Source organism: Phyllobates terribilis, unplaced genomic scaffold (genome assembly GCF_046119375.1).
Source record: "Phyllobates terribilis strain yellow unplaced genomic scaffold, ASM4611937v1 Scaffold_22__1_contigs__length_20350403, whole genome shotgun sequence".
In the NCBI taxonomy this organism is placed as follows: Eukaryota; Metazoa; Chordata; class Amphibia; order Anura; family Dendrobatidae; genus Phyllobates; species Phyllobates terribilis.
In genome coordinates this window covers 1,372,523-1,392,680 of record NW_027362782.1, presented here as the reverse complement: position 1 = coordinate 1,392,680, position 20,158 = coordinate 1,372,523, and the positions used below count along the sequence as shown (strand labels likewise).

General features: G+C 48.9%; 1 protein-coding gene across 1 annotated transcript in view; it reads left to right on the top strand.

The window, feature by feature from the left end:
* Positions 1-20,158, top strand: part of LOC141176270 (cartilage oligomeric matrix protein-like) — a 1,029,762-nt gene that overhangs the window by 128,522 nt on the left and 881,082 nt on the right. The gene's annotated exons all lie outside the window — the stretch shown is intronic.

Sequence of the window (20,158 nt, the reverse complement as noted above, 5' to 3'; positions counted from 1 at the left end):
TAGTTAGCCAAAATTTGGGCCCATTCATCCTGACAAAACTAGTGTAACTGATTCAGGTTTATAGGTTGCCTTTCTCGCACCTGACTTTTCAGCTTTGGCCATAAATTTTAAATAGGATTGAGATCAGGGCTTTGTAATGACTAGTGTAGAGCGAGCACTAAAATGCTCGAATGCTCGAAGCTCGGGCAGAGCTCACAGTGATACTCGGGTGCTCAACCCGAGCAACGAGCCCAATGTTAGTATATGGGAGAGCCGAGCATTTTTGCGGCGGCACCCTCAGCAGTCTGTAGAAAGCCTAAAAAGTGCCCAAAACGATAGTGACAGTGCTCAAAAGACATGGGGGCAGCATGGGGATCACCCCTGGAAGCATTTCTGACCTCCAGGTCACTGCTGTCAACAACGTGGTCAGAGGTATTAAGCCACTTTAACGGGCTCACAATAAAACGTTCAAAAACAAAACTGAAACTGCTTTCCTGTGAAATATGTTAAGGAATTTCCTTTCCAGGGTAAAGACTTGTGTATAAGGTAAAATAAATAACCAAAAACAAAAATACTTCTCCACACCATGGGCTATGATCACAAGTAGGATTTTTCATGCGTGTTTGCACTTTTGCATTGCTTTCAACCGTGACAAATGCATTCACCGGGAAATGTAATTTTAACATTTTACAACCTAACCTTATCTGGCCATGTGCTGTGTGACACATGCATACAGTGCTGAAAAGACATGGGAACAGCATGGGGAAGACCCCTGGAAGCATCTCTGACTCCCAGGTCAGTGTGCCCATCAGAAGTGATCCTTGCCGCATCAGAAGATGCAGACTTGCAACTATCCCCGTGCAAATCTTTGTCCCAGGGCAGTGTTCAATTGTACCTCCCCCATTCCTTGCAATGCAAGTGCCAATATGCAGCCAACCACCCACCCCCAGGCTGCAATATCATACTGCTAGCTTTCACTTGAAATGGGGCCTTTTAGTTTGGAGGAGGCCGAAGCTGGTCACTACCTCATGGCTGCTTCGGCAGCAAGGTATCTATACTCAGTCCCCAGCCGGTGTCCAAGCTCGGTCCCCAGCCTCCAGGGGGTGGCCGGGTGTCCACACACGGTCCCCAGCCGCCCCTATTTCTCCAGTCACCTTCCCCCACACTTTTCTTAGCCTGGCCTGCTTTATGGCAGCATTGGACGAGCCCACCAGAGAACTAGACTCCTCCGGTGGGCCCTGGCTTCTCCATCAGGGGAGTTGAGAGTGCCAAGGTGAGGAGCATGATGATGATGATAGAAGTTAGCATCTGCTTTAATGCAAGCGTAAGTGTGCAGCCTGCCACCCACCCACCCCCAGGCTGCAATGCCATACTGCTAGCTTGCACTGGAAATGCGGGCCTTTTAGTTTGGAGGAGGCCGAAGCTGGCCACTACCTCATGGCTGCTTCAGCGGCCTGGTATCCATACTCAGTCCCCAGCCGCCCGGCGGCCGGGTGTCCACACTCGGTCCCCAGCTGCCAGGGGGGGGCCGGGTGTCCATACTTGGTCCCCAGCCGCCCCGTGGCCGGGTGTCCACACATGGTCCCCAGCCGCCTGGGGGCGGCCGGGTGTCCATAAACAGTCCCCAGCCACCCCTATTTCTCCTGTCACCTTCCCACACACTTTTCTTAGCCTGGCCTACTTTAGGGCAGCATTGGACGAGCCCACCAGAGAACCAGACTCCTCCAGTGGGCCCTGGCTCCTCTATCAGGGGAGTTGAGAGTGCCAAGGTGAGGAGCATGATGATGATGATAGAAGTCAGCATCTGCTTTGTTTTCTTTTAATGCAAGCGTAAGTGTGCAGCCTGCCACCCACCCACCCCCAGGCTGCAATGCCATACTGCTAGCTTGCACTTGAAATGGGGCCTTTTAGTTTGGAGGAGGCCGAAGCTGGCCACTACCTCATGGCTGCTTCAGCGGCCTGGTATCTATACTCAGTCCCCAGCCGCCCGGCGGCCGGGTGTCCACACTCGGTCACCAGCCGCCAGGGGGCGGCAGGGTGTCCATATTCTGTCCCCAGCCGCCCCACGGCCGGGTGTCCACACACGGTCCCCAGCCACCTGGGGGCAGCCGGGTGTCCATAAACGGTCCCCAGCTGCCCCTATTTCTCCTGTCACCTTCCCACACACTTTTCTTAGCCTGGCCTGCTTTAGGGCAGCATTGGACGAGCCCCCCAGAGAACCAGACTCCTCCGGTGGGCCCTGGCTTCTCCATCAGGGGAGTTGAGAGTGCCAAGGTGAGGAGCATGATGATGATGATAGAAGTTAGCATCTGCTTTGTTTTCTTTTAATGCAAGCGTTAGTGTGCAACCTGCCACCCACTCACCCCCAGGCTGCAATGCCATACTGCTAGCTTGCACTTGAAATGGGGCCTTTTAGTTTGGAGGAGGCCGACGTTGGCCACTACCTCATGGCTGCTTCGGCGGCCTGGTATCCATACTCAGTCCCCAGCCGCCCGGCGGCCGGGTGTCCATAAACGGTCCCCAGCCGCCCCTATTTCTCCTGTCACCTTCCCACACACTTTTCTTAGCCTGGCCTGCTTTAGGGCAGCATTGGACGAGCCCACCAGAGAACCAGACTCCTCTGGTGGGCCCTGGCTTCTCCAACAGGGGAGTTGAGAGTGCCAAGGTGAGGAGCATGATGATGATGATAGAAGTTAGTATCTGCTTTGGTTTCTTGGAATGCAAGCGCATGTATGTCGTAGTGGCTTGGCCTGAGGTGGTCAGCGTTTTGGCGCATATCCTACCTCCTCCGAGGATTGCTGGATGTTTTCCTGCTACTATCCCAGTTCTATGACTCCCGTTAACACAAAGCTTCAGGTGATAAATGATGGATGAGGTGGTGGCAAAAGAGAAAGAGCAGGAGGAACAGGGACCATTCACATCAATATCAGGCCAGTCAACCACACATGTCTTGTAGGATATGTTTCTGTACCAAAAAGAGCGTTTCGGCTACACAGTTATAGGGCATACAGTGAGTGCTATGCCTACCAAAAATTTCGAGGCACTCCAATGCCCCTTGGAAGTGACATGGAGGTCAGAGGGCCTTAACTAAACCATTTTTTCCATTTATAGCAATTGGGTCTCCTGTGCACTGTTGGCCTAAGCAGTGAATGGAAGGCTTTCCAAAAATTATGAGGAACTGCAATGCATCTTGAAACAGACGTGGATTACAGCATACTAAAAACCTTCTACCCATTATTGGGAAGTGGGTCTCCCTTAATGTTCGCCTATGCATTGAAAAGCAAAAGCTGACTAAAATTAGGAGGAAATGCAATGCCCGTTGGAAGAGTCATGGAGGTCGCAGTAGCTTAACAAGACGGTTTTAATGCCCCGTGGAAAAGTGGTGGAGGTCTCTATAGCTTAACAACACTGTTTGAAAGCCCCTTGAAAAAGTGGTGGAGGTCACAGTAGATTAACAAGACGGTTTTAATGCCCCTCGGAAGAGACGTGGAGGTCGCAGTAGCTTAACAAGACGGTTTTAATGCCCCTTGGAAAAGTGGTGGAGGTCACAGTAGCTTACAAGATGGTTTTAATGCCCCTTACAAGAGCCATACAGTACAGAATCTTAAAAACATTATTCCCATTATTGGGGAGTGGGTCTCTCATAGTCTTTGCTTATGCCTTCCAAGCAAAAGCTGCCAAAAATTAGGATGGAGGAACTTGCAATGCCCCTTACAAGAGCCATGCAGTACAGCATATTACAAACATTATTCCCATTATTGGGGAGTGGGTCTCCCATAGTCTTTGCTTATGCCTTCCAAGCAAAAGCTGACAAAAATTAGGACGGAGAAACTTGCAATGCCCCTTACCAGAGCCATGCAGTACAGCATATTACAAATATTATTCCCATTATTGGGGAGTGGGTCTCCCATAGTCTTTGCTTATGCCTTCCAAGCAAAAGCTGCCTAAAATTAGGATGGAGGAACTTGCAATGCCCCTTAAAAGAGCCATGCAGTACAGCATATTACAAACATTATTCCCATTATTGGGGAGTGGGTCTCCCATAGTCTTTGCTTATGCCTTCCAAGCAAAACCTGCCAAAAATTAGGACGGAGGAACTTGCAATGCCCCTTACAAGAGCCATGCAGTAAGGCATCTTAAAAATATTATTCCCATTATTGGGGAGTGGGTCTCCCACAGGCTTTGCTTATGCCTTCCAAGCAAAAGCTGCCAAAAATTAGGAGGAAATGCAATGCCCGTTCGAAGAGTCGTGGAGGTTAGAGTTAATTAGAAACAACATTTAAATGCCCCTTGGAAGAGCTGTGGAGTTCAGAGTGGTTTAACAAGACGATTTTAATGCTCCTTGGAATAGACGTGGAGGTCCCAGTAGCTTCACAAGATGGTTTTAATGCCCCTCGGAAGAGACGTGGAGGTCGCAGTAGCTTAACAAGATGGTTTTAATGCACCTTGGAAAAGTGGTGGAGGTCACAGTAGCTTAACAAGACAGTTTTAATGCCCCTTGGAAGAGACATGGAGGTCCCAGTAGCTTAACAAGACGCGTTTAATGCCCCTCGGAAGAGACGCGGAGGTCGCAACAGCTTAACAAGACGGTTTTACTGCCCCTTGGAAAAGTGGTGGAGGTCGTAGTCGGTTAAAAAGACAGTTTTAATGCCCCTTACAAGAGCCATACAGTACAGCATCTTAAAAATATTATTCCCATTATTGGGGAGTGGGTCTCCCACAGTCTTTGCTTATGCCTTCCAAGCAAAAGCTGACAAAAATAAGGACGGAGGAACTTTCAATAATGGCAACACGGACCACGGTCACCCTGGTGGTTTAGTGGTGGTGGAGGCTGAGGATAAGGAGAAGAACATAAAACAGCCGAAATGAGGAAGCGTATACCCATGTGTGGGTGTGAAGAGGTGCATGAGAATACACCTCTTGAAATAACACAGTGGATTTGACTTTATGTTACTCTGCTGTCATTTGGTGGTGATGAGAAGTCTGGCACAATCCAGCCCTTGTTCATTTTGATAAGGGTCAGCTTGTCAGCATTGTCAGTTGACAGGCGAGTGTGGTAATCAGTTATAATTCCCCCAGTGGCACTGAAAACACGCTCCAATAACACGCTAGCGGCAGGGCAGGTCAGGACCTCCAAGGCGTACAGAGCGAGTTCATTCTAAGTGTCCAGCTTGGATACCCAATAATTAAAAGCACAGAGGAATCACAGAGGACACGGTCGGGAAGATACTCCCTCACCATCTTTTTAAACTTTCCACTCCTTGTGAGAGTACCCCGCGCCTCAGGGTCTGTCCGAAGGGAGGGTCTGAGAAAACTGTCCCAGAACATTGACAGTGTTCCCCTGCCTCTGCTGGATTGGAGTTGCGTCTCTCTCGCATGTACGCCTTGGTTGGGCAACGAACTGTGACCTCTGCCACTAGTGTGTTCAGATGGGAATTTTTTTAAGAGTTCTGCAGCAAGGGCCTTCTGGTATTGCCCCATTTTTGTACACCTCTCCACCTCAGGAATAAGAGAGTGAAAGTTCTCCTTGTAGCGGGGGTCTAAAAGTGTCACCAACCAGTAATGACTGTCACCCAACATTTTGACAACGCGAGGGTCATGGTTAAGGCAGCGTAACATAAAGTCAGCCATGCGTGCCAAACTGGTAAAGGGCAAGACTTCCGTGTCCTCACCAAGATGACGACTGACCATGCTCTCCTCCTCCTCCTCCTCCTCCCCCCTGTCCTCAGGCCACCCACGCTGAACCGACGGTATGATAGCTGTACAGGTACTACCGTCTACAGCGCATGATACAAGCATCTGTTCTTCCTCCTCCTCCTCCTCACCTTCATTGTCCCCCAATGCACGTTGAGATGAGATGAGGCTGGGCTGTGTGTAATCGACCGCTACGGCTTCTTGACCCATCTCATCATACTCTGGCTGCAATGCCTCCTCTTTAATTCTCTGCAGAGAGGGCTGCAAAAGACAGACAAGTGGAATGCTGATGCTAATGATGGCGTCATCGCCACTCACCATCTTGGTGGACTCCTCAAAGTTTGTCAAGATGGTACATATGTCAGATATCCAAGTCCACTCCTGAGGTCTTATGTGTGGAGTCTGACCTGAATATCGACGGCCTTGTTGCAGTTGGTACTCCACAACTGCTCTCTTCTGCTCACAAATCCATTGCAACATGTGGAGGGTAGAGTTCCAACGTGTGGGGACATCACACACCAGTCGGTGTGACGGAAGCAGTAAACGCTGATGCAACACAGCAAGGGCGGCGGAAGCTATAGCCGACTTGCGAAAATGAGCTGACAGGAGGCGTACTTTGACGAGCAGATCTGGCAACTCGGAGTACGATTTAAGAAACCGCTGAACCACGAGGTTAAGCACATGAGCCAGGCATGGTACGTGTGTGATCTCGCCTCGCCTCAGAGCCGCCACCAGGTTACGGCCATTGTCACACACGACCATGCCTGGATGTAGGTTCAGCGGTCTCAGCCACAGATCTGCCTGCTCTTTCACAGCTGTCCACAACTCACAAGCTGTGTGAGGTTTCTCACCTAGGATTATGAGTTTCAGCACAGCCTGTTGCCGCTTGGCGGAAGCAGTACTGCAGTGCTTCCAGCTTGTAACTGATGTGGTGATATCTAAGATGGAGGCTGAACATGAGGAGGAGGAGGATGCGCAGGAGCTGTACACTGTGGGGGCAACTCTGACTGACATAGGGCCCGCATTCCTCGGTGTGGGGAGGATGTGTTCCATCCCAAGGTCCGACTGGGTCCCGACTTCCACTATGTTTACCCAGTGTGCCATCAGGGAGATGTACCATCCCTGACCACAAGCACTTGTCCACGTGTCCGTTGCCAGGTGGACTCTCCCAGTAACTGCGTTGTTGAGGGCACGGCATATGTTTTGGGACATGTGCTTGTGTAGTGCGGGGATGGCACACCGGGCAAAATAGTGTCAGCTGGGGACCGAGTACCGAGGGACGGCCACCGCCATAAGGTTGCGGAAGGATTCCGTCTCCACCAGCCTAAAAGGCAGCATTTCCAATGCAAGTAGTCTTGAAATGTGCGAATTTAGGACTGTGGCCTGTGGGGTGTTGGCTGAGAATTTCCGCTTTCATTCAAAGGTCTGGGATATGGACAATTGAACGCTGTGGTGGGACATGGATGTGAACGTTGATGCTGTTTCTTGGGAAACTGCAATAACAAGTGAAGACTGAGAGGAGGGGGCATCTTTGCATGCAGTATGGACAGGGGATTGCCTTGCACACACAACAGGGGGTTCTATTGCACGCACAACAGTGGAAGAAGCAGTGGTGACACCCGCTGACACTGGTCGTGGACCCTGGGGTTCACCCCACAAAGTCGGGTGCATTGCTGCCATGTGCCTGATCATGCTGGTGGTGGTCAGGCTGGTAGTTTTGTCACCCCTGCTGATGCTGGCATAGCAGGTGGTACAAATGGCCTTTTTGGGGTTATCAGCAGAGTCTTTAAAAATATTCCAGACTCTGGAAGACCTACAGGTTGTACTTGCAAAGTCCCTCGTGTTGGTGTTACGGGGACCTGTTGCCTGTCTTCTGTGTGCGGCCTCCACACTGCTTCTTCCTGACTGTTGGGGTACTCTGCCTCCCTCACCCTGTGTGCTGCTGGCCTCGCTCTGCATGTCCTCCTGCCACGTTGGGTTAGTTACTAGATCATCCACCACATCCTCCTCTTCCACTTGCACACCACGATCCTCCTCCTCACTTCCTGGCAATTGTGTCTCGTCATCGTCCACCTCTTGTGACAAATTGCCAACGTCGACTTCCTGTGGCCGTGGCTGTTCAAATATTTGGCCATCGCTACATGGAATCTCCTCTTCCATCACTTCAAGCGGAGCAGGCGAGGGGCACAAATCTGGAAATGGACCAGTGAACAGCTCTTCAGAGTGTCCAAGTGGGGGATCAGTTGCTGTCTGACGACACTCGGCATGGTGGGACGAAGGAGCATCAGGGTGAGGAGGAGTATGCGGTTGAGACTCACGGCTACTAAGATTTGACCATGTGGAAGACAGACCGGAGGTGGTGGTGCCCAGGTAACTGGAAGTATTATCTGCTATCCAATTAATAACCTGTTGACACTGATCAGTTCGCAATACTGGTGTTGTTCTGTGCTTCCCTAGTAATTCGGTCAAGAAGTGGGAGCGAGAAGATGTGGCTTTTGGTTGTGGAACTGTAATGCACACGCACGGGCTGAGCGGCGTGTGCGTGTGATTCCACTGGACCGTGCCGGAGAGTGAATGCCTGAAGGGGCGTAACTAGGTATTCACCCGATCCGACCAGGGTCGCACGACGGCATACGACGCCAGTGCACCAAGGAGGAACCGAGCAGAGGGACCAGGTGCTACTCCAGGACAGACCCCGGACACGGCTGTTGACCCACACAGGGGAATACAGGAACAGACTGGTTAGGCTGGCACACAGACTGGTGGGAATAGGCAGGCACGACTGGTATGCAGGCAGGCGGGTATGCAGGCAGGGGGGTACGGGCAAGCACGGCTAGAGTGCAGACAGGGAGGCACTAGCAGGTAGGAACACAGGCGGGATAGGACCCAGTACACACTGGGACTCAGGAACAGAACCACAGATGTGGCGGACAAACACAGCAGAGTGAGGCCGCCCAGAGAGGTGAGCGAGAGCAGGGCAGGACGAGACCGCCTGGAGCGGTGAGCAAGAGTAGAGCAGGATGAGGCCGCCTGGAGCAGTGAACAAGAGTAGAGCAGGACAAGGCCGCCTGGAGCGATGAGCAAAGGCAGAGCAGGCTAGAACCGCCGGAGCGGTGAGCAAAGGCAGAGCAGGGGGGACAGGGCTCTGTTCACACGGAACAGACAGGAAGGGAAAGGCAGAACCAGATACCCACAGGGTACTTGCAGTGAAGTAGCGAGTGGACCACAAACTCACAAACGGGAGTACAGTGACAACGAGCAGGAGTTAGGTACGAGTTCAGACTCTGCAGAAAAAGGAAAGGTACGGACATAGAGAAACACGGGAAACAGGATAGAAGAGTATACAGACAAGAACAGACACAGTAGCAAGATACAGGAGCGGGTCTAGGTAGCAGCCCCTAGAAGGCTGGAGGAACAGGCTAGGAGCGTGTTCAGACAGGACAGACAAGATACAGGAGCGGGTCTAGGTAATCGGCCCCTAGAAGGCGGGAGGAACAGGCTAGGAGCGTGTTCAGACAGGACAGACTAGATACAGGAGCGGGTCTAGGAATGCAGCCCCTAGAGGGCGGGAGGAACAGGCTAGGAGCGTGTTCAGACAGGCCTGGAAATACAGCCTCCAGGATAGGCAGACAAGAGAACACAGAAGGGACCTGGCACATTCAGAGTGCAAGAGCACACTAAATGAAACACAATGCTCAGGCATGGGTTAATTGGAGCAGCTGGTTTAAATACCAGGTGACTGACAGCAATAGGCTGAGGACGCACAAGGGGTGTGCCTGCAGCAGGTACAAAAAGCAGGAAGTGATCGGGCGCCGCCCTTAAGCAGCAGCACACAGAAGCAAACAGACAGCATGGAGGGAAGCCAGAGAGACATTCTGGATTGGAGATCAAGTGCGCGCTCTTGCACAGTGGGAGATGGACCACTATGCAAGGACGCCGCCAGGTATGTTACAGTACCCCCCCCCTTACGCCCCCTCTTCTTCAGGCCTGCCAGAATGTTCCACAGGGAATTCGAGGGCCAATCCTTCACTTCAAGGAGATCACTTCCACTGTCCACCGGAAAAACTGGTCTCCTCTGGGTAGCTAGGATGCTACCTCCCATCCAGCCACCCTTAGCAACAGACGAAATGGGTGGAGTACCAGGAACAGCACACAAGGAAGTCTCTCTCCATATATTTTCAGGTGGCACCTCAGAGGGTACAGGAGACAACTGGAAGTCCTCCACCGGGTTGGAGGGGAGCAGAGACTTGGGGGTAATCTCTGCTTCGAGGTACATCTTGTCAAGCTCACAGGAAGAAATAGAAGGGTTATCAGGTACAGGGTGAGGAAAAGTCACTGTCTCTTTGTTATCTGGTGGTACCCTGGAGGATTCAGGAAACAACTGGAGGTCCTCCGCCGGGTCAGAAGAGTGCAGAGGCTCGGGGAAAACATCTGCTTCAGAGTACACTAGGTCGGACTCACTGGACGAAGCAGGCGAGGTATCGGGTGCCGAGTATAGGAAAGTCTCTGTTCATTCACCACCAGGTGGCACCCCGAAGGGTTCTGGAGACAACTGGAGGTCCTCCGCCTGGTCGCAGGGGTGTAGAGACTCATGAATAACCTCTGCTTCGGAGTACACTAGGTTAGACTCACTAGGTGAAGCGAGCGAGGTATCAGATCCAGGATATAGGAAAGTCACTGTCCATTCACCACCAGGTGGCACCCCAAAGGGTTCTGGAGACAACTGGAGGTCCTCCGCCTGGTCGGAGGGGTGTAGAGACTCGGGAGTAACCTCTGCTTCGGACTACACTAGGTTGGACTCACTGGACGAAGCGAGCAAGGTATCAGGTACAGAGTATAGGAGAGTCTCTGTCCTTTCGCTACCAAGTAGCACCCCGAAGGGCTCAGGAGACAACTGGAGATCCTCCACCTGATCGGAGGGGTGTAGAGACTCATAGGTAACCTCTGCTTCGGAGTACACTAGGTCGGACTCACTGGATGGAGCAGCCGAGGTATCAGGTACCGAGTATAGGAAAGTCTCTGTCCATTCGCTACCAGGTAGCACCCCGAAGGGTTCAGGAGACAACTGGAGATCCTCCACCTGATCGGAGGGGTGTAGAGACTCGGGGGTAACCTCTGCTTCGGAGAACACTAGGTCGGACTCACTGGACGAAGCGGGCGAGGTATCAGGTGCAGAGTATAGGGAAGTCTCTCTCCAATTGTCATCAAGTGGTATCCCGGGGGATTCAGGAGGCAACAGGGGGTCCTCCGGTGTGGATTCTGGGTGGGCAGCAGTCTCTTTGGGCAGGAGAACTGGTGCACTACCCACGCACATTACCCATTGGGGCTTCTCCAGGATACAGGGAGATGAAGCTTCAGTAGGGACTTCAAGGTTGGGGTCAGGAGGTCTCAGGGAGGACAGACCCTGGCGTGACGGCTTACCTCTACGTCTAGCACGTCTGGACTGCCTCTTGAGGTTGGGAGAAGTATTCCGGAGAGCGTAGTCACCCTGTGAGGATTCTGGGTGGGCAGTAGTCTCATTGGGCTGGAGGACTATTGCGCTACCCACACACATTACCCATCGGGGCTGCTCCGGGATATTGGGAAGTGAAGTTTCAGCGGGAGCCTCCGGGTTAGGATCATCGAAGACCATTAGAAAGGCCATCAGGAAGGCCATTATGTCCAGGATGATAGGATCCTGTGCGTCCCATAGGGGGGTGATCCAATTCAAGGCATCACCCGCTAGGTAAGACATCATGAATCCCACCTTAGCCTGATCTGTGGGAAAACATAGAGGGTAGAACTTGAAGTGTAGCATGCATTGCTCCACAAATGCACGACTCTGACTTGGATCCCCATAGTAACGTGGCGGATCCGCAGGAACGAGTGCTGATAGATCCATCTGGACGGGTGCGTAATTCGCCTGGAACTCAGCTAAGGAAAAAAAAAATGTATTTATTTATTTTTAATGCACGTATTCGCTGGAAAATGTCTCAGAGAGCGAAGGCCGTGGGGCTCAACAGGAACCATGGCCTGAGCATGCTGTATTGCACACGCCCGGGCTGAGCGGCGTGTGCGTGTGATTCCACTGGACCGTGCCGGAGAGTGAATGCCTGGAGGGGCGTAACTAGGTATTCACCCGATCCGACCAGGGTCGCACGACGGCATATGACGCCAGTGCACCAAGGAGGAACCGAGCAGAGGGACCAGGTGCTACTCCAGGACAGACCCCGGACACGGCTGTTGACCCACACAGGGGAATACAGGAACAGACTGGTTAGGCTGGCACACAGACTGGTGGGAATAGGCAGGCACGACTGGTATGCAGGCAGGCGGGTATGCAGGCAGGGGGGTACGGGCAAGCACGACTAGAGTGCAGACAGGGAGGCACTAGCAGGTAGGAACACAGGCGGGATAGGACCCAGTACACACTGGGACTCAGGAACAGAACCACAGATGTGGCGGACAAACACAGCAGAGTGAGGCCGCCCAGAGAGGTGAGCGAGAGCAGGGCAGGACGAGACCGCCTGGAGCGGTGAGCAAGAGTAGAGCAGGACAAGGCCGCCTGGAGCAGTGAGCAAGAGTAGAGCAGGACAAGGCCGCCTGGAGCGATGAGCAAAGGCAGAGCAGGCTAGAACCGCCGGAGCGGTGAGCAAAGGCAGAGCAGGGGGGACAGGGCTCTGTTCACACTGAACAGACAGGAAGGGAAAGGCAGAACCAGATACCCACAGGGTACTTGCAGTGAAGTAGCGAGTGGACCACAAACTCACAAACGGGAGTACAGTGACAACGAGCAGGAGTTAGGTACGAGTTCAGACTCTGCAGAAAAAGGAAAGGTACGGACATAGAGAAACACGGGAAACAGGCTAGAAGAGTATACAGACAAGAACAGACACAGTAGCAAGATACAGGAGCGGGTCTAGGTAGCAGCCCCTAGAAGGCGGGAGGAACAGGCTAGGAGCATGTTCAGACAGGACAGACAAGATACAGGAGCGGGTCTAGGTAATTGGCCCCTAGAAGGCGGGAGGAACAGGCTAGGAGCGTGTTCAGACAGGACAGACTAGATACAGGAGCGGGTCTAGGAATGCAGCCCCTAGAGGGCGGGAGGAACAGGCTAGGAGCGTGTTCAGACAGGCCTGAAAATACAGCCTCCAGGATAGGCAGACAAGAGACCACAGAAGGGACCTGGCACATTCAGAGTGCAAGAGCACACTAAATGAAACACAATGCTCAGGCATGGGTTAATTGGAGCAGCTGGTTTAAATACCAGGTGACTGACAGCAATAGGCTGAGGACGCACAAGCGGTGTGCCTGCAGCAGGTACAAAAAGCAGGAAGTGATCGGGCGCCGCCCTTAAGCAGCAGCACACAGAAGCAAACAGACAGCATGGAGGGAAGCCAGAGAGACATTCTGGATTGGAGATCAAGTGCGCGCTCTTGCACAGTGGGAGATGGACCACTATGCAAGGACGCCGCCAGGTATGTTACAGGAACATTTTCACCTTTGCCACGGCCCCATCCTCTGCACGCACCATCACCAGAACGTCCAGTTCCACGTCCCTTGCCACGCGCGTTGCCCATTGTAAAGGAAGTAAAATAGCTTACACTCGCACTATCAATGGAAAAAGGGTAATAAAAAGTAGATTAGAACCGTGGAAGAGGAAAACCACAGTTCTATTTCTCTGGCCTACACCTGACTCTTTTAAAATCACAGTTCTTGTTTACTGGGGTACACCAGACAATTTTAAATAGATATATTTGCGGCTGAACAATCAGGAGACACTATTACTGTTTTTCTTTATGGCAAAAAATGCCAAAAGCAGGATAATAGAGATTTTTTACCGTGGAATGGCAAAACCACACTTATAATTTACTGGTGTATACCAGACTCTTTCAAACAGATATATTTGTGTCTTCTGAACAATCAGGAGACACTATTACTGTTTTTCTTTATGGAAAAAATACAAAAAGCTGGATAATAGAGATTTTTTACCGTGGGACGGCAAAACCACAGTTATAATTTACTGGTGTATACCAGACTCTTTTAAACAGATATATTTGTGTCTGAACAATCAGGAGACACTATTACTGTTTTCCTTTACGGCAAAAAATGCCAAAAGCAGGATAATACAGTGATTTGACCCGTGGAACTGCAAAACCACAGTTTTATTTCTCGGGCCTACATCAGACTATTTTCAACAGATATATTTGTGTCTGAACAATCAGGAGACACTATTACTGTTTTTCTTTACGGCAAAAAATGCCAAAAGCAGGATAATAGAGATTTTTCACCGTGGAACGGCAAAACCACAGTTATAATTTACTGGTGTATACCAGACTTTTTTAAATAGAAATATTTGCGGCTGAACAGTGAGCGACACACTCAAACTGTTTTTTTTTTAAGTAAAAATGGCCCAAAAGTGGATAATACAGAGGTTTGAACTGTGGAACTGCAAAACCACACTTCTATTTCTCTGGCCTACACCAGACTATTTTCAACAAATATATTTGTGTCTGAACAGTCAGGGAGACACTATTACAGTTTTTTTTTTTATGGCAAAAAATGGCAAAAGCAGGATAATAGAGATTTTTTACCGTGGAACGGCAAAACCATAGTTATAATTTACTGGTGTATACCAGACTTTTTTAACTAGATAAATTTGCCGCTGAACATTGAGCGACACACTCAAACTGTTTTTTTTAGGTAAAAATGGCCCAAAAGTGGATAATACAGAGGTTTGAACTGTGGAACTGCAAAACCACACTTCTATTTCTCTGGCCTACACCAGACTCTTTTTAAAAATATATTTGTGTCTGAAGTGTCACAGACACACTTTTTTTTGGGGGGGGAGGGGACACCAAAAGGTTAATTAGATGGGTATTTGTACAGTGTGAAGGAGGAAAAAAAAAAGTGGATTTAGATGAAAGAAAAAGGATTTTTCCTGGCCCCCGAGACCTGGAACTAAGTCCAGCAATTTCAGCAACAGGAGCACACAGGACTGTAATGCAGTGTTTTCTGGTATAACCACTGCGTCTCCTATACAGCCAGCCTGCCTGCCTGCCTGATATCTGGGATGGATATTAGTCCTGAGAAGGACTGTTTGTTTGATCTGGCAGCCTTTACAGAGTCTACACTAACTATTTTGCAGTATATATCTCTCCCTAAATCAGCAGCGCTGTCCCTACACTGTCTGATCCCAGCCGTCTGTGTCCAAGATGGCGGCGCCCGGTTTTAAATACTCGAGGTGACACTGTGCGGCCAGCCAACTAATGTAATGCCCACAACCAACATGGCTGCGACATTACAGTGACTGGCTGGCAATCCCTGCATGTTCATTGGCTCTGTAAAGAGCGCCAAACATGCAGGGCGGAGACCCGAGCTCCCGCCCGAGTAACCCGGAAATGCTCGGTGCTCGCCGAACATCCCGAGTAGAGTGATGCTCGGGTGAGTACCGAGCAGTGTCGAACATGTTCGCTCAACACTAGTAATGACCACTCCAAAACATTTACTTTGTTATCCTTAAGCCACTTTGTTACCATTTTGGCAGTATGCTTCGGGTCATTGTCCATTTGGAAGACCCATTTCCGCCAAAGCTTTAACTTCCTGGCTAATGCCTTGAGATGTTTCAGCATTGCCACAAAATCTTCTTTTCTCGTGATGCCATCTATTTTGTGAAGTTCACCGGTCCCTCCTGCAGCAAAACAACCCCACAACATGATGCTGCCACCCCTGGGTATCATAGTTGGAATGGTGTTTTTAGGCTTCCATGCTTCTCACTTTTTCTTCCAAACGTAACGATGGTCATTATGCCCAAAAAGTTTGATTTTATTTTCATCAGACCACAGGACATGTCTCCAAAAATGAAGGTCTTTGTTCCGGTGAGCATTTGCAAACATTAATCTGTCTTTTTTATGTTTCCTTTGGAGTAATGGCTTCTTCCTGGCAGAGTGGCCTTTCACCCCATTTGATACAGTACTCGTTTCACTGTGGATATTGACACAATCTTACTACAGTGGGTACGGAAAGTATTCAGACCCCTTTAAATGTTTCACTCTTTGTTTCATTGCAGCCATTTGTTAAATTCTAAAAAGTTCATTTTTTTCTCATTAATGTGCACTCGGCACCCCATCTTGACTGAAAAAAAATGGAAATGTAGAAATTTTTGCAAATTTATTAAAAAAGAAAACTGAAATATCACATGGTCATAAGTATTCCGACCCTTTGCTCAGTGTTGAGTAGAAGCACCCTTTTGAGCTAGTACAGCCATGAGTCTTCTTGGGAATGATGCAAACATTTTCTCACACCTGGATTTGGGGATCCTCTGCCATTCTTCCTTGCAGATCCTCTCCAGTTCCATCAGGTTGGATGGTGAATGTTGATGGACAGCCATTTTCAGGTCTCTGCAGAGATGCTCAATTGGGTTTAGGTCAGGGCTCTGGCGGGGCCAGTCAAGAATGGTCACAGAGTTGTTCTGAAGCCACTCCTTTGATATTTTAGCTGTGTGCTTAGGGTCATTGTCTTGTTAAAAGGTGAACCTTCGGCCAAGTCTGAGGTCCAGAGCACTCTGGAAGAGGTTTTCATCCAGGATATCTCTGTACTTGGACGCATTCATATTTCCTTCAATTGCAACCAGTCGTCCTGTCCCTGCAGCAGAAAAACATCTCCACAGCATGATGCTGCCACCACCATGTTTCACTATTGGGATTGTATTGGGCAAGTGATGAGCAGTGCCTGGTTTTCTCCACACATACCGCTTAGAATTATCACCAAAATGTTCTATCTTCATCTCATCAGACCAGAGAATCTTATTTCTCAGAGTCTGGGAGTCCTTCATGTGTTTTGGAGCAAACTCAATGCGGCCTTTCATATGTCTTGCACTGAGGCGAGGCTTCCATCGGGCCACTCTGCCATAAAGGCCCGACTGGTGGAGGGCTGCAATGGTAGTTGACTTTGTGGAACTTTCTCCCATCTCCCTACTGCATCTCTGGAGCTCAGCCACAGTGATCATGGGGTTCTTTACCTCTCTCATCAAGGCTCTTCTCCCACAATTGCTCAGTTTGGCTGGACGGCCAGGTCTAGGAAGACTTCTGGTGGTCCCAAACTTCTTCCATTAAAGGATTATGGAGGCCACTGTGCTCTTAGGAATCTTGAGTAATGCAGAAACTATTTTATAACCTTGGCCAAATCTATGCCTTGCCACAATTCTGTCTCTGAGCTCCTTGGGCAGTTCATTTGAGCTCATGATTCTCATTTGGTTTGACATGCACTGTGAGCTGTGAGGTCTTATATAGACAGGTGTGTGCCTTTCCAAATCCTATCAGTTTAATTAAACACAGCTGGACTCTAATGAAGGAGTAGAACCATCTCAAGGAGGATGACAAGGAAATGGACAGCATGTAACTTAAATATGAGTGTCTGAGCAAAGGGTCTGAATACTTATGACCACGTGATATTTCAGTTTTTCTTTTTTAATAAATTTGCAAAAACTTCTACATTTCTTTTTTTTTCTTTTAAGATGGGGTGCAGAGTGTACTTTAATGAGAAAAAAATGAACTTTTTAGAATTTACCAAATGGCTGCAATGAAACAAAGAGTGAAAAATGTAAAGGGGTCTGAATACTTTCCGTATCCACTGTAGCTTCCGCCATCATATTCACAAGGTCTATTACTTTTGTTCTTGGGTTGACATGCACATGTCGGACCAAAGCACGTTAATCTCTGTGACACAGAACCCGTCTCCTTCCTGAGCAATATGATGGCTGGACATTCCTATCTTGTTTATACTTGCATATAATTGTTTATACAGATGAATGAGGCACCTTCAGGAATCTTGAAATTGTGCACAAGGATGAGCCAGACTTGTGCAAGTCCACAATTCTCTTCCTGATATTTTGGCTGATTTCTTTAGGCTTTCCCATGATTCTACACAAAGAAGCAGTGTGTTTCAGGTGTGCATTAAAATGCATCCACAGTTGTGTGTCTAATTAACTCAGATGTTGCCAAAAAAACTATCAGAAGCTTCCAAACGCATGACGTCATCATATGGGCAGTCCAGAATTGTTCAAAGGCATAGTAATCTTAGTGTATGTAAACTTTTGACTTTGCTGTAAGCAATAAAAATGCCTTAAAACATTCTCTCTATGTCATTATTCTGGCACTTGGCAAATATTAAAAATTATGGTAATCCTAATTGACCTAAAATGGGAAAGGTTTATTCTGATGTCAGATATTTAGAAAAAACACGCATGTGTCTTTTTATATAGTGTATGTAAACATGTGGTTTCAACTGTTTCAACTTGCTTTGATGACTGCTTTGCACACTCTTGGCATTCTCTTGATGAGCTTCAAGAAGTAGTCACCGGAAATGGTCTTCCAACAATCTGGAAGGAGTTCCCAGAGATGCTTAGCACTTGTTGGCCCTTTTGCCTTCACTCTGCGGTCCAGCTCACAACAAACCATCTCGATTAGGTTCAGGTCTGGTGACTGTGGAGGCCAGGTCATCTGGCGTAGCACCCCATCACTCTCTGTCTTGCTCAAATAGCCCTTACACAGCCTGGAGGTGTGTTTGGAGTCATTGTCCTGTTGAAAAATAAATGATGGTCCAACTAAACGCAAACCGGATGGAATAGCATGCCACTGCAAGATGCTGTGGTAGCCATGCTGGTTCAGTATGCCTTCAATTTTCAATAAATCCCCAACAGTGTCACCAGCAAAGCACCCACACACCATCACACCTCCTCCTCCATGCTTCACGGTGGGAACCAGGCATGTAGAGTCCATCCGTTCACATTTTCTGCGTCGCACAAAGACACGGTGGTTTGAATCAAAGATCTCAAATTTGGACTCATCAGACCAAAGCACATATTTCCACTGGTCTAATGTCCATTCCTTGTTTTCTTTAGCCCAAGCAAGTCTCTTCTGCTTGTTGCCTGTCCTTAGCAGTGGTTTCCTAGCAGCTATTTTACCATGAAGGCCTGCTGCACAAAGTCTCCTCTTAACAGTTGTTGTAGAGATGTGAATGCTGTTAGAACTCTGTGTGGCATTGACCTGGTATCTAATCTGAGCTGCTGTTAACCTGCGATTTCTGAGGCTGGTGACTCGGATAAACATATCCTCAGAAGCAGAGGTGACTCTTGGTCTTCCTTTCCTGGGGCGGTCCTCATGTGAGGCAGTTTCTTTGTAGCGCTTTATGGTTTTTGCAACTGCACTTGGGGACACTTTCAAAGTTTGCCGAATTTTTCAAACTGACTGACCTTCATTTCTTAAAGTAATGATGGCCACTCGTTTTTATTTACTTAGCTGTTTTTTCTTGCCATAATACAAATTCTAACAGTCTATTCAGTAGGACTATCAGCTGTGTATCCACCTGACTTCTGCACAACACAACCCAATTTATAAGGCAAGAAATCCCACTTATTAAACCTGAGAGGGCACACCTGTGAAGTGAATACCATTTCCGGTGACTACCTCTTGAAGCTCATCAAGAGAATGCCAAGAGTGTGCAAAGCAGTCATCAAAGCAAAAGGTGGCTACTTTGAAGAATCTATAATATAAGACATATTTTCAGTTGTTTCACACTTTTTTGTTAAGTATATAATTCCACATGTGTTAATTCATAGTTTTGATGCATTCAGTGTGAATGTACAATTTTCAAAGTAATGAAAATACAGAAAAATCTTTAAATGAGAAGGTGTGTCCAAACTTTTGGTCTGTACTGTATATATATATATATATATATATATATATATATATATATATATATATATATATATATAATCCTCCCACATGCATTAATGCCCCACTGATAAAATTCCCTTCATGTATAGTGTCACGACTAGTGTTGAGCCACCCCCGTAGTGTTCGAGTTCGGTTCGGTTCGTCGAACACCCGTGTGTTCGCCGAACTGTTCGTCGAACTGTTCGTCGAACACCTTCGAACACCGTTAAAACCAATGGCAGGCAAACAAAAACACATAGAAACACATAGAAAACACCTTCAAAGGTGTCCAAAAGCTGACAAACTGCTCAGAAGACACAACTAACACATGGAAAAGTGACAAGTACATATAGTCATGCGAAAAGAAAAGAGGTGGAGGAGTAAAAGGAGGGGGAGACACAGATATAGGCATGTCATGCCCTTCTAAAATCCAAAAAGTGAGAAGCCGACATGGCCAGTCCGTTCCTGCCTGTGCCACCTCTGTGTCGCCGGGTTTGTGCCAGAGCCGCGGTGGACCCTGACGGCCAGCCCCCCTATCCCAATACTGGTGCCTGTCCGCCGGTGGGTCGAGGCCCCCCACGGTGGGGGGGGGAGTAACATCTGCAGAAGAAAGACCATCTTCCAGCCAAACTAAGATGTCGACTTCTTTTCGTGGACAATGTGATACGATCCCATTCTTACGGACACGCCCATCGCTACAAATTCTAGATGAGGCACAAAAACAGCAGGTGCTTCAACGGATATCAAGTGCTCCTTCAAGTGGGCTCTCCATCACCTCAATTTCAACATCA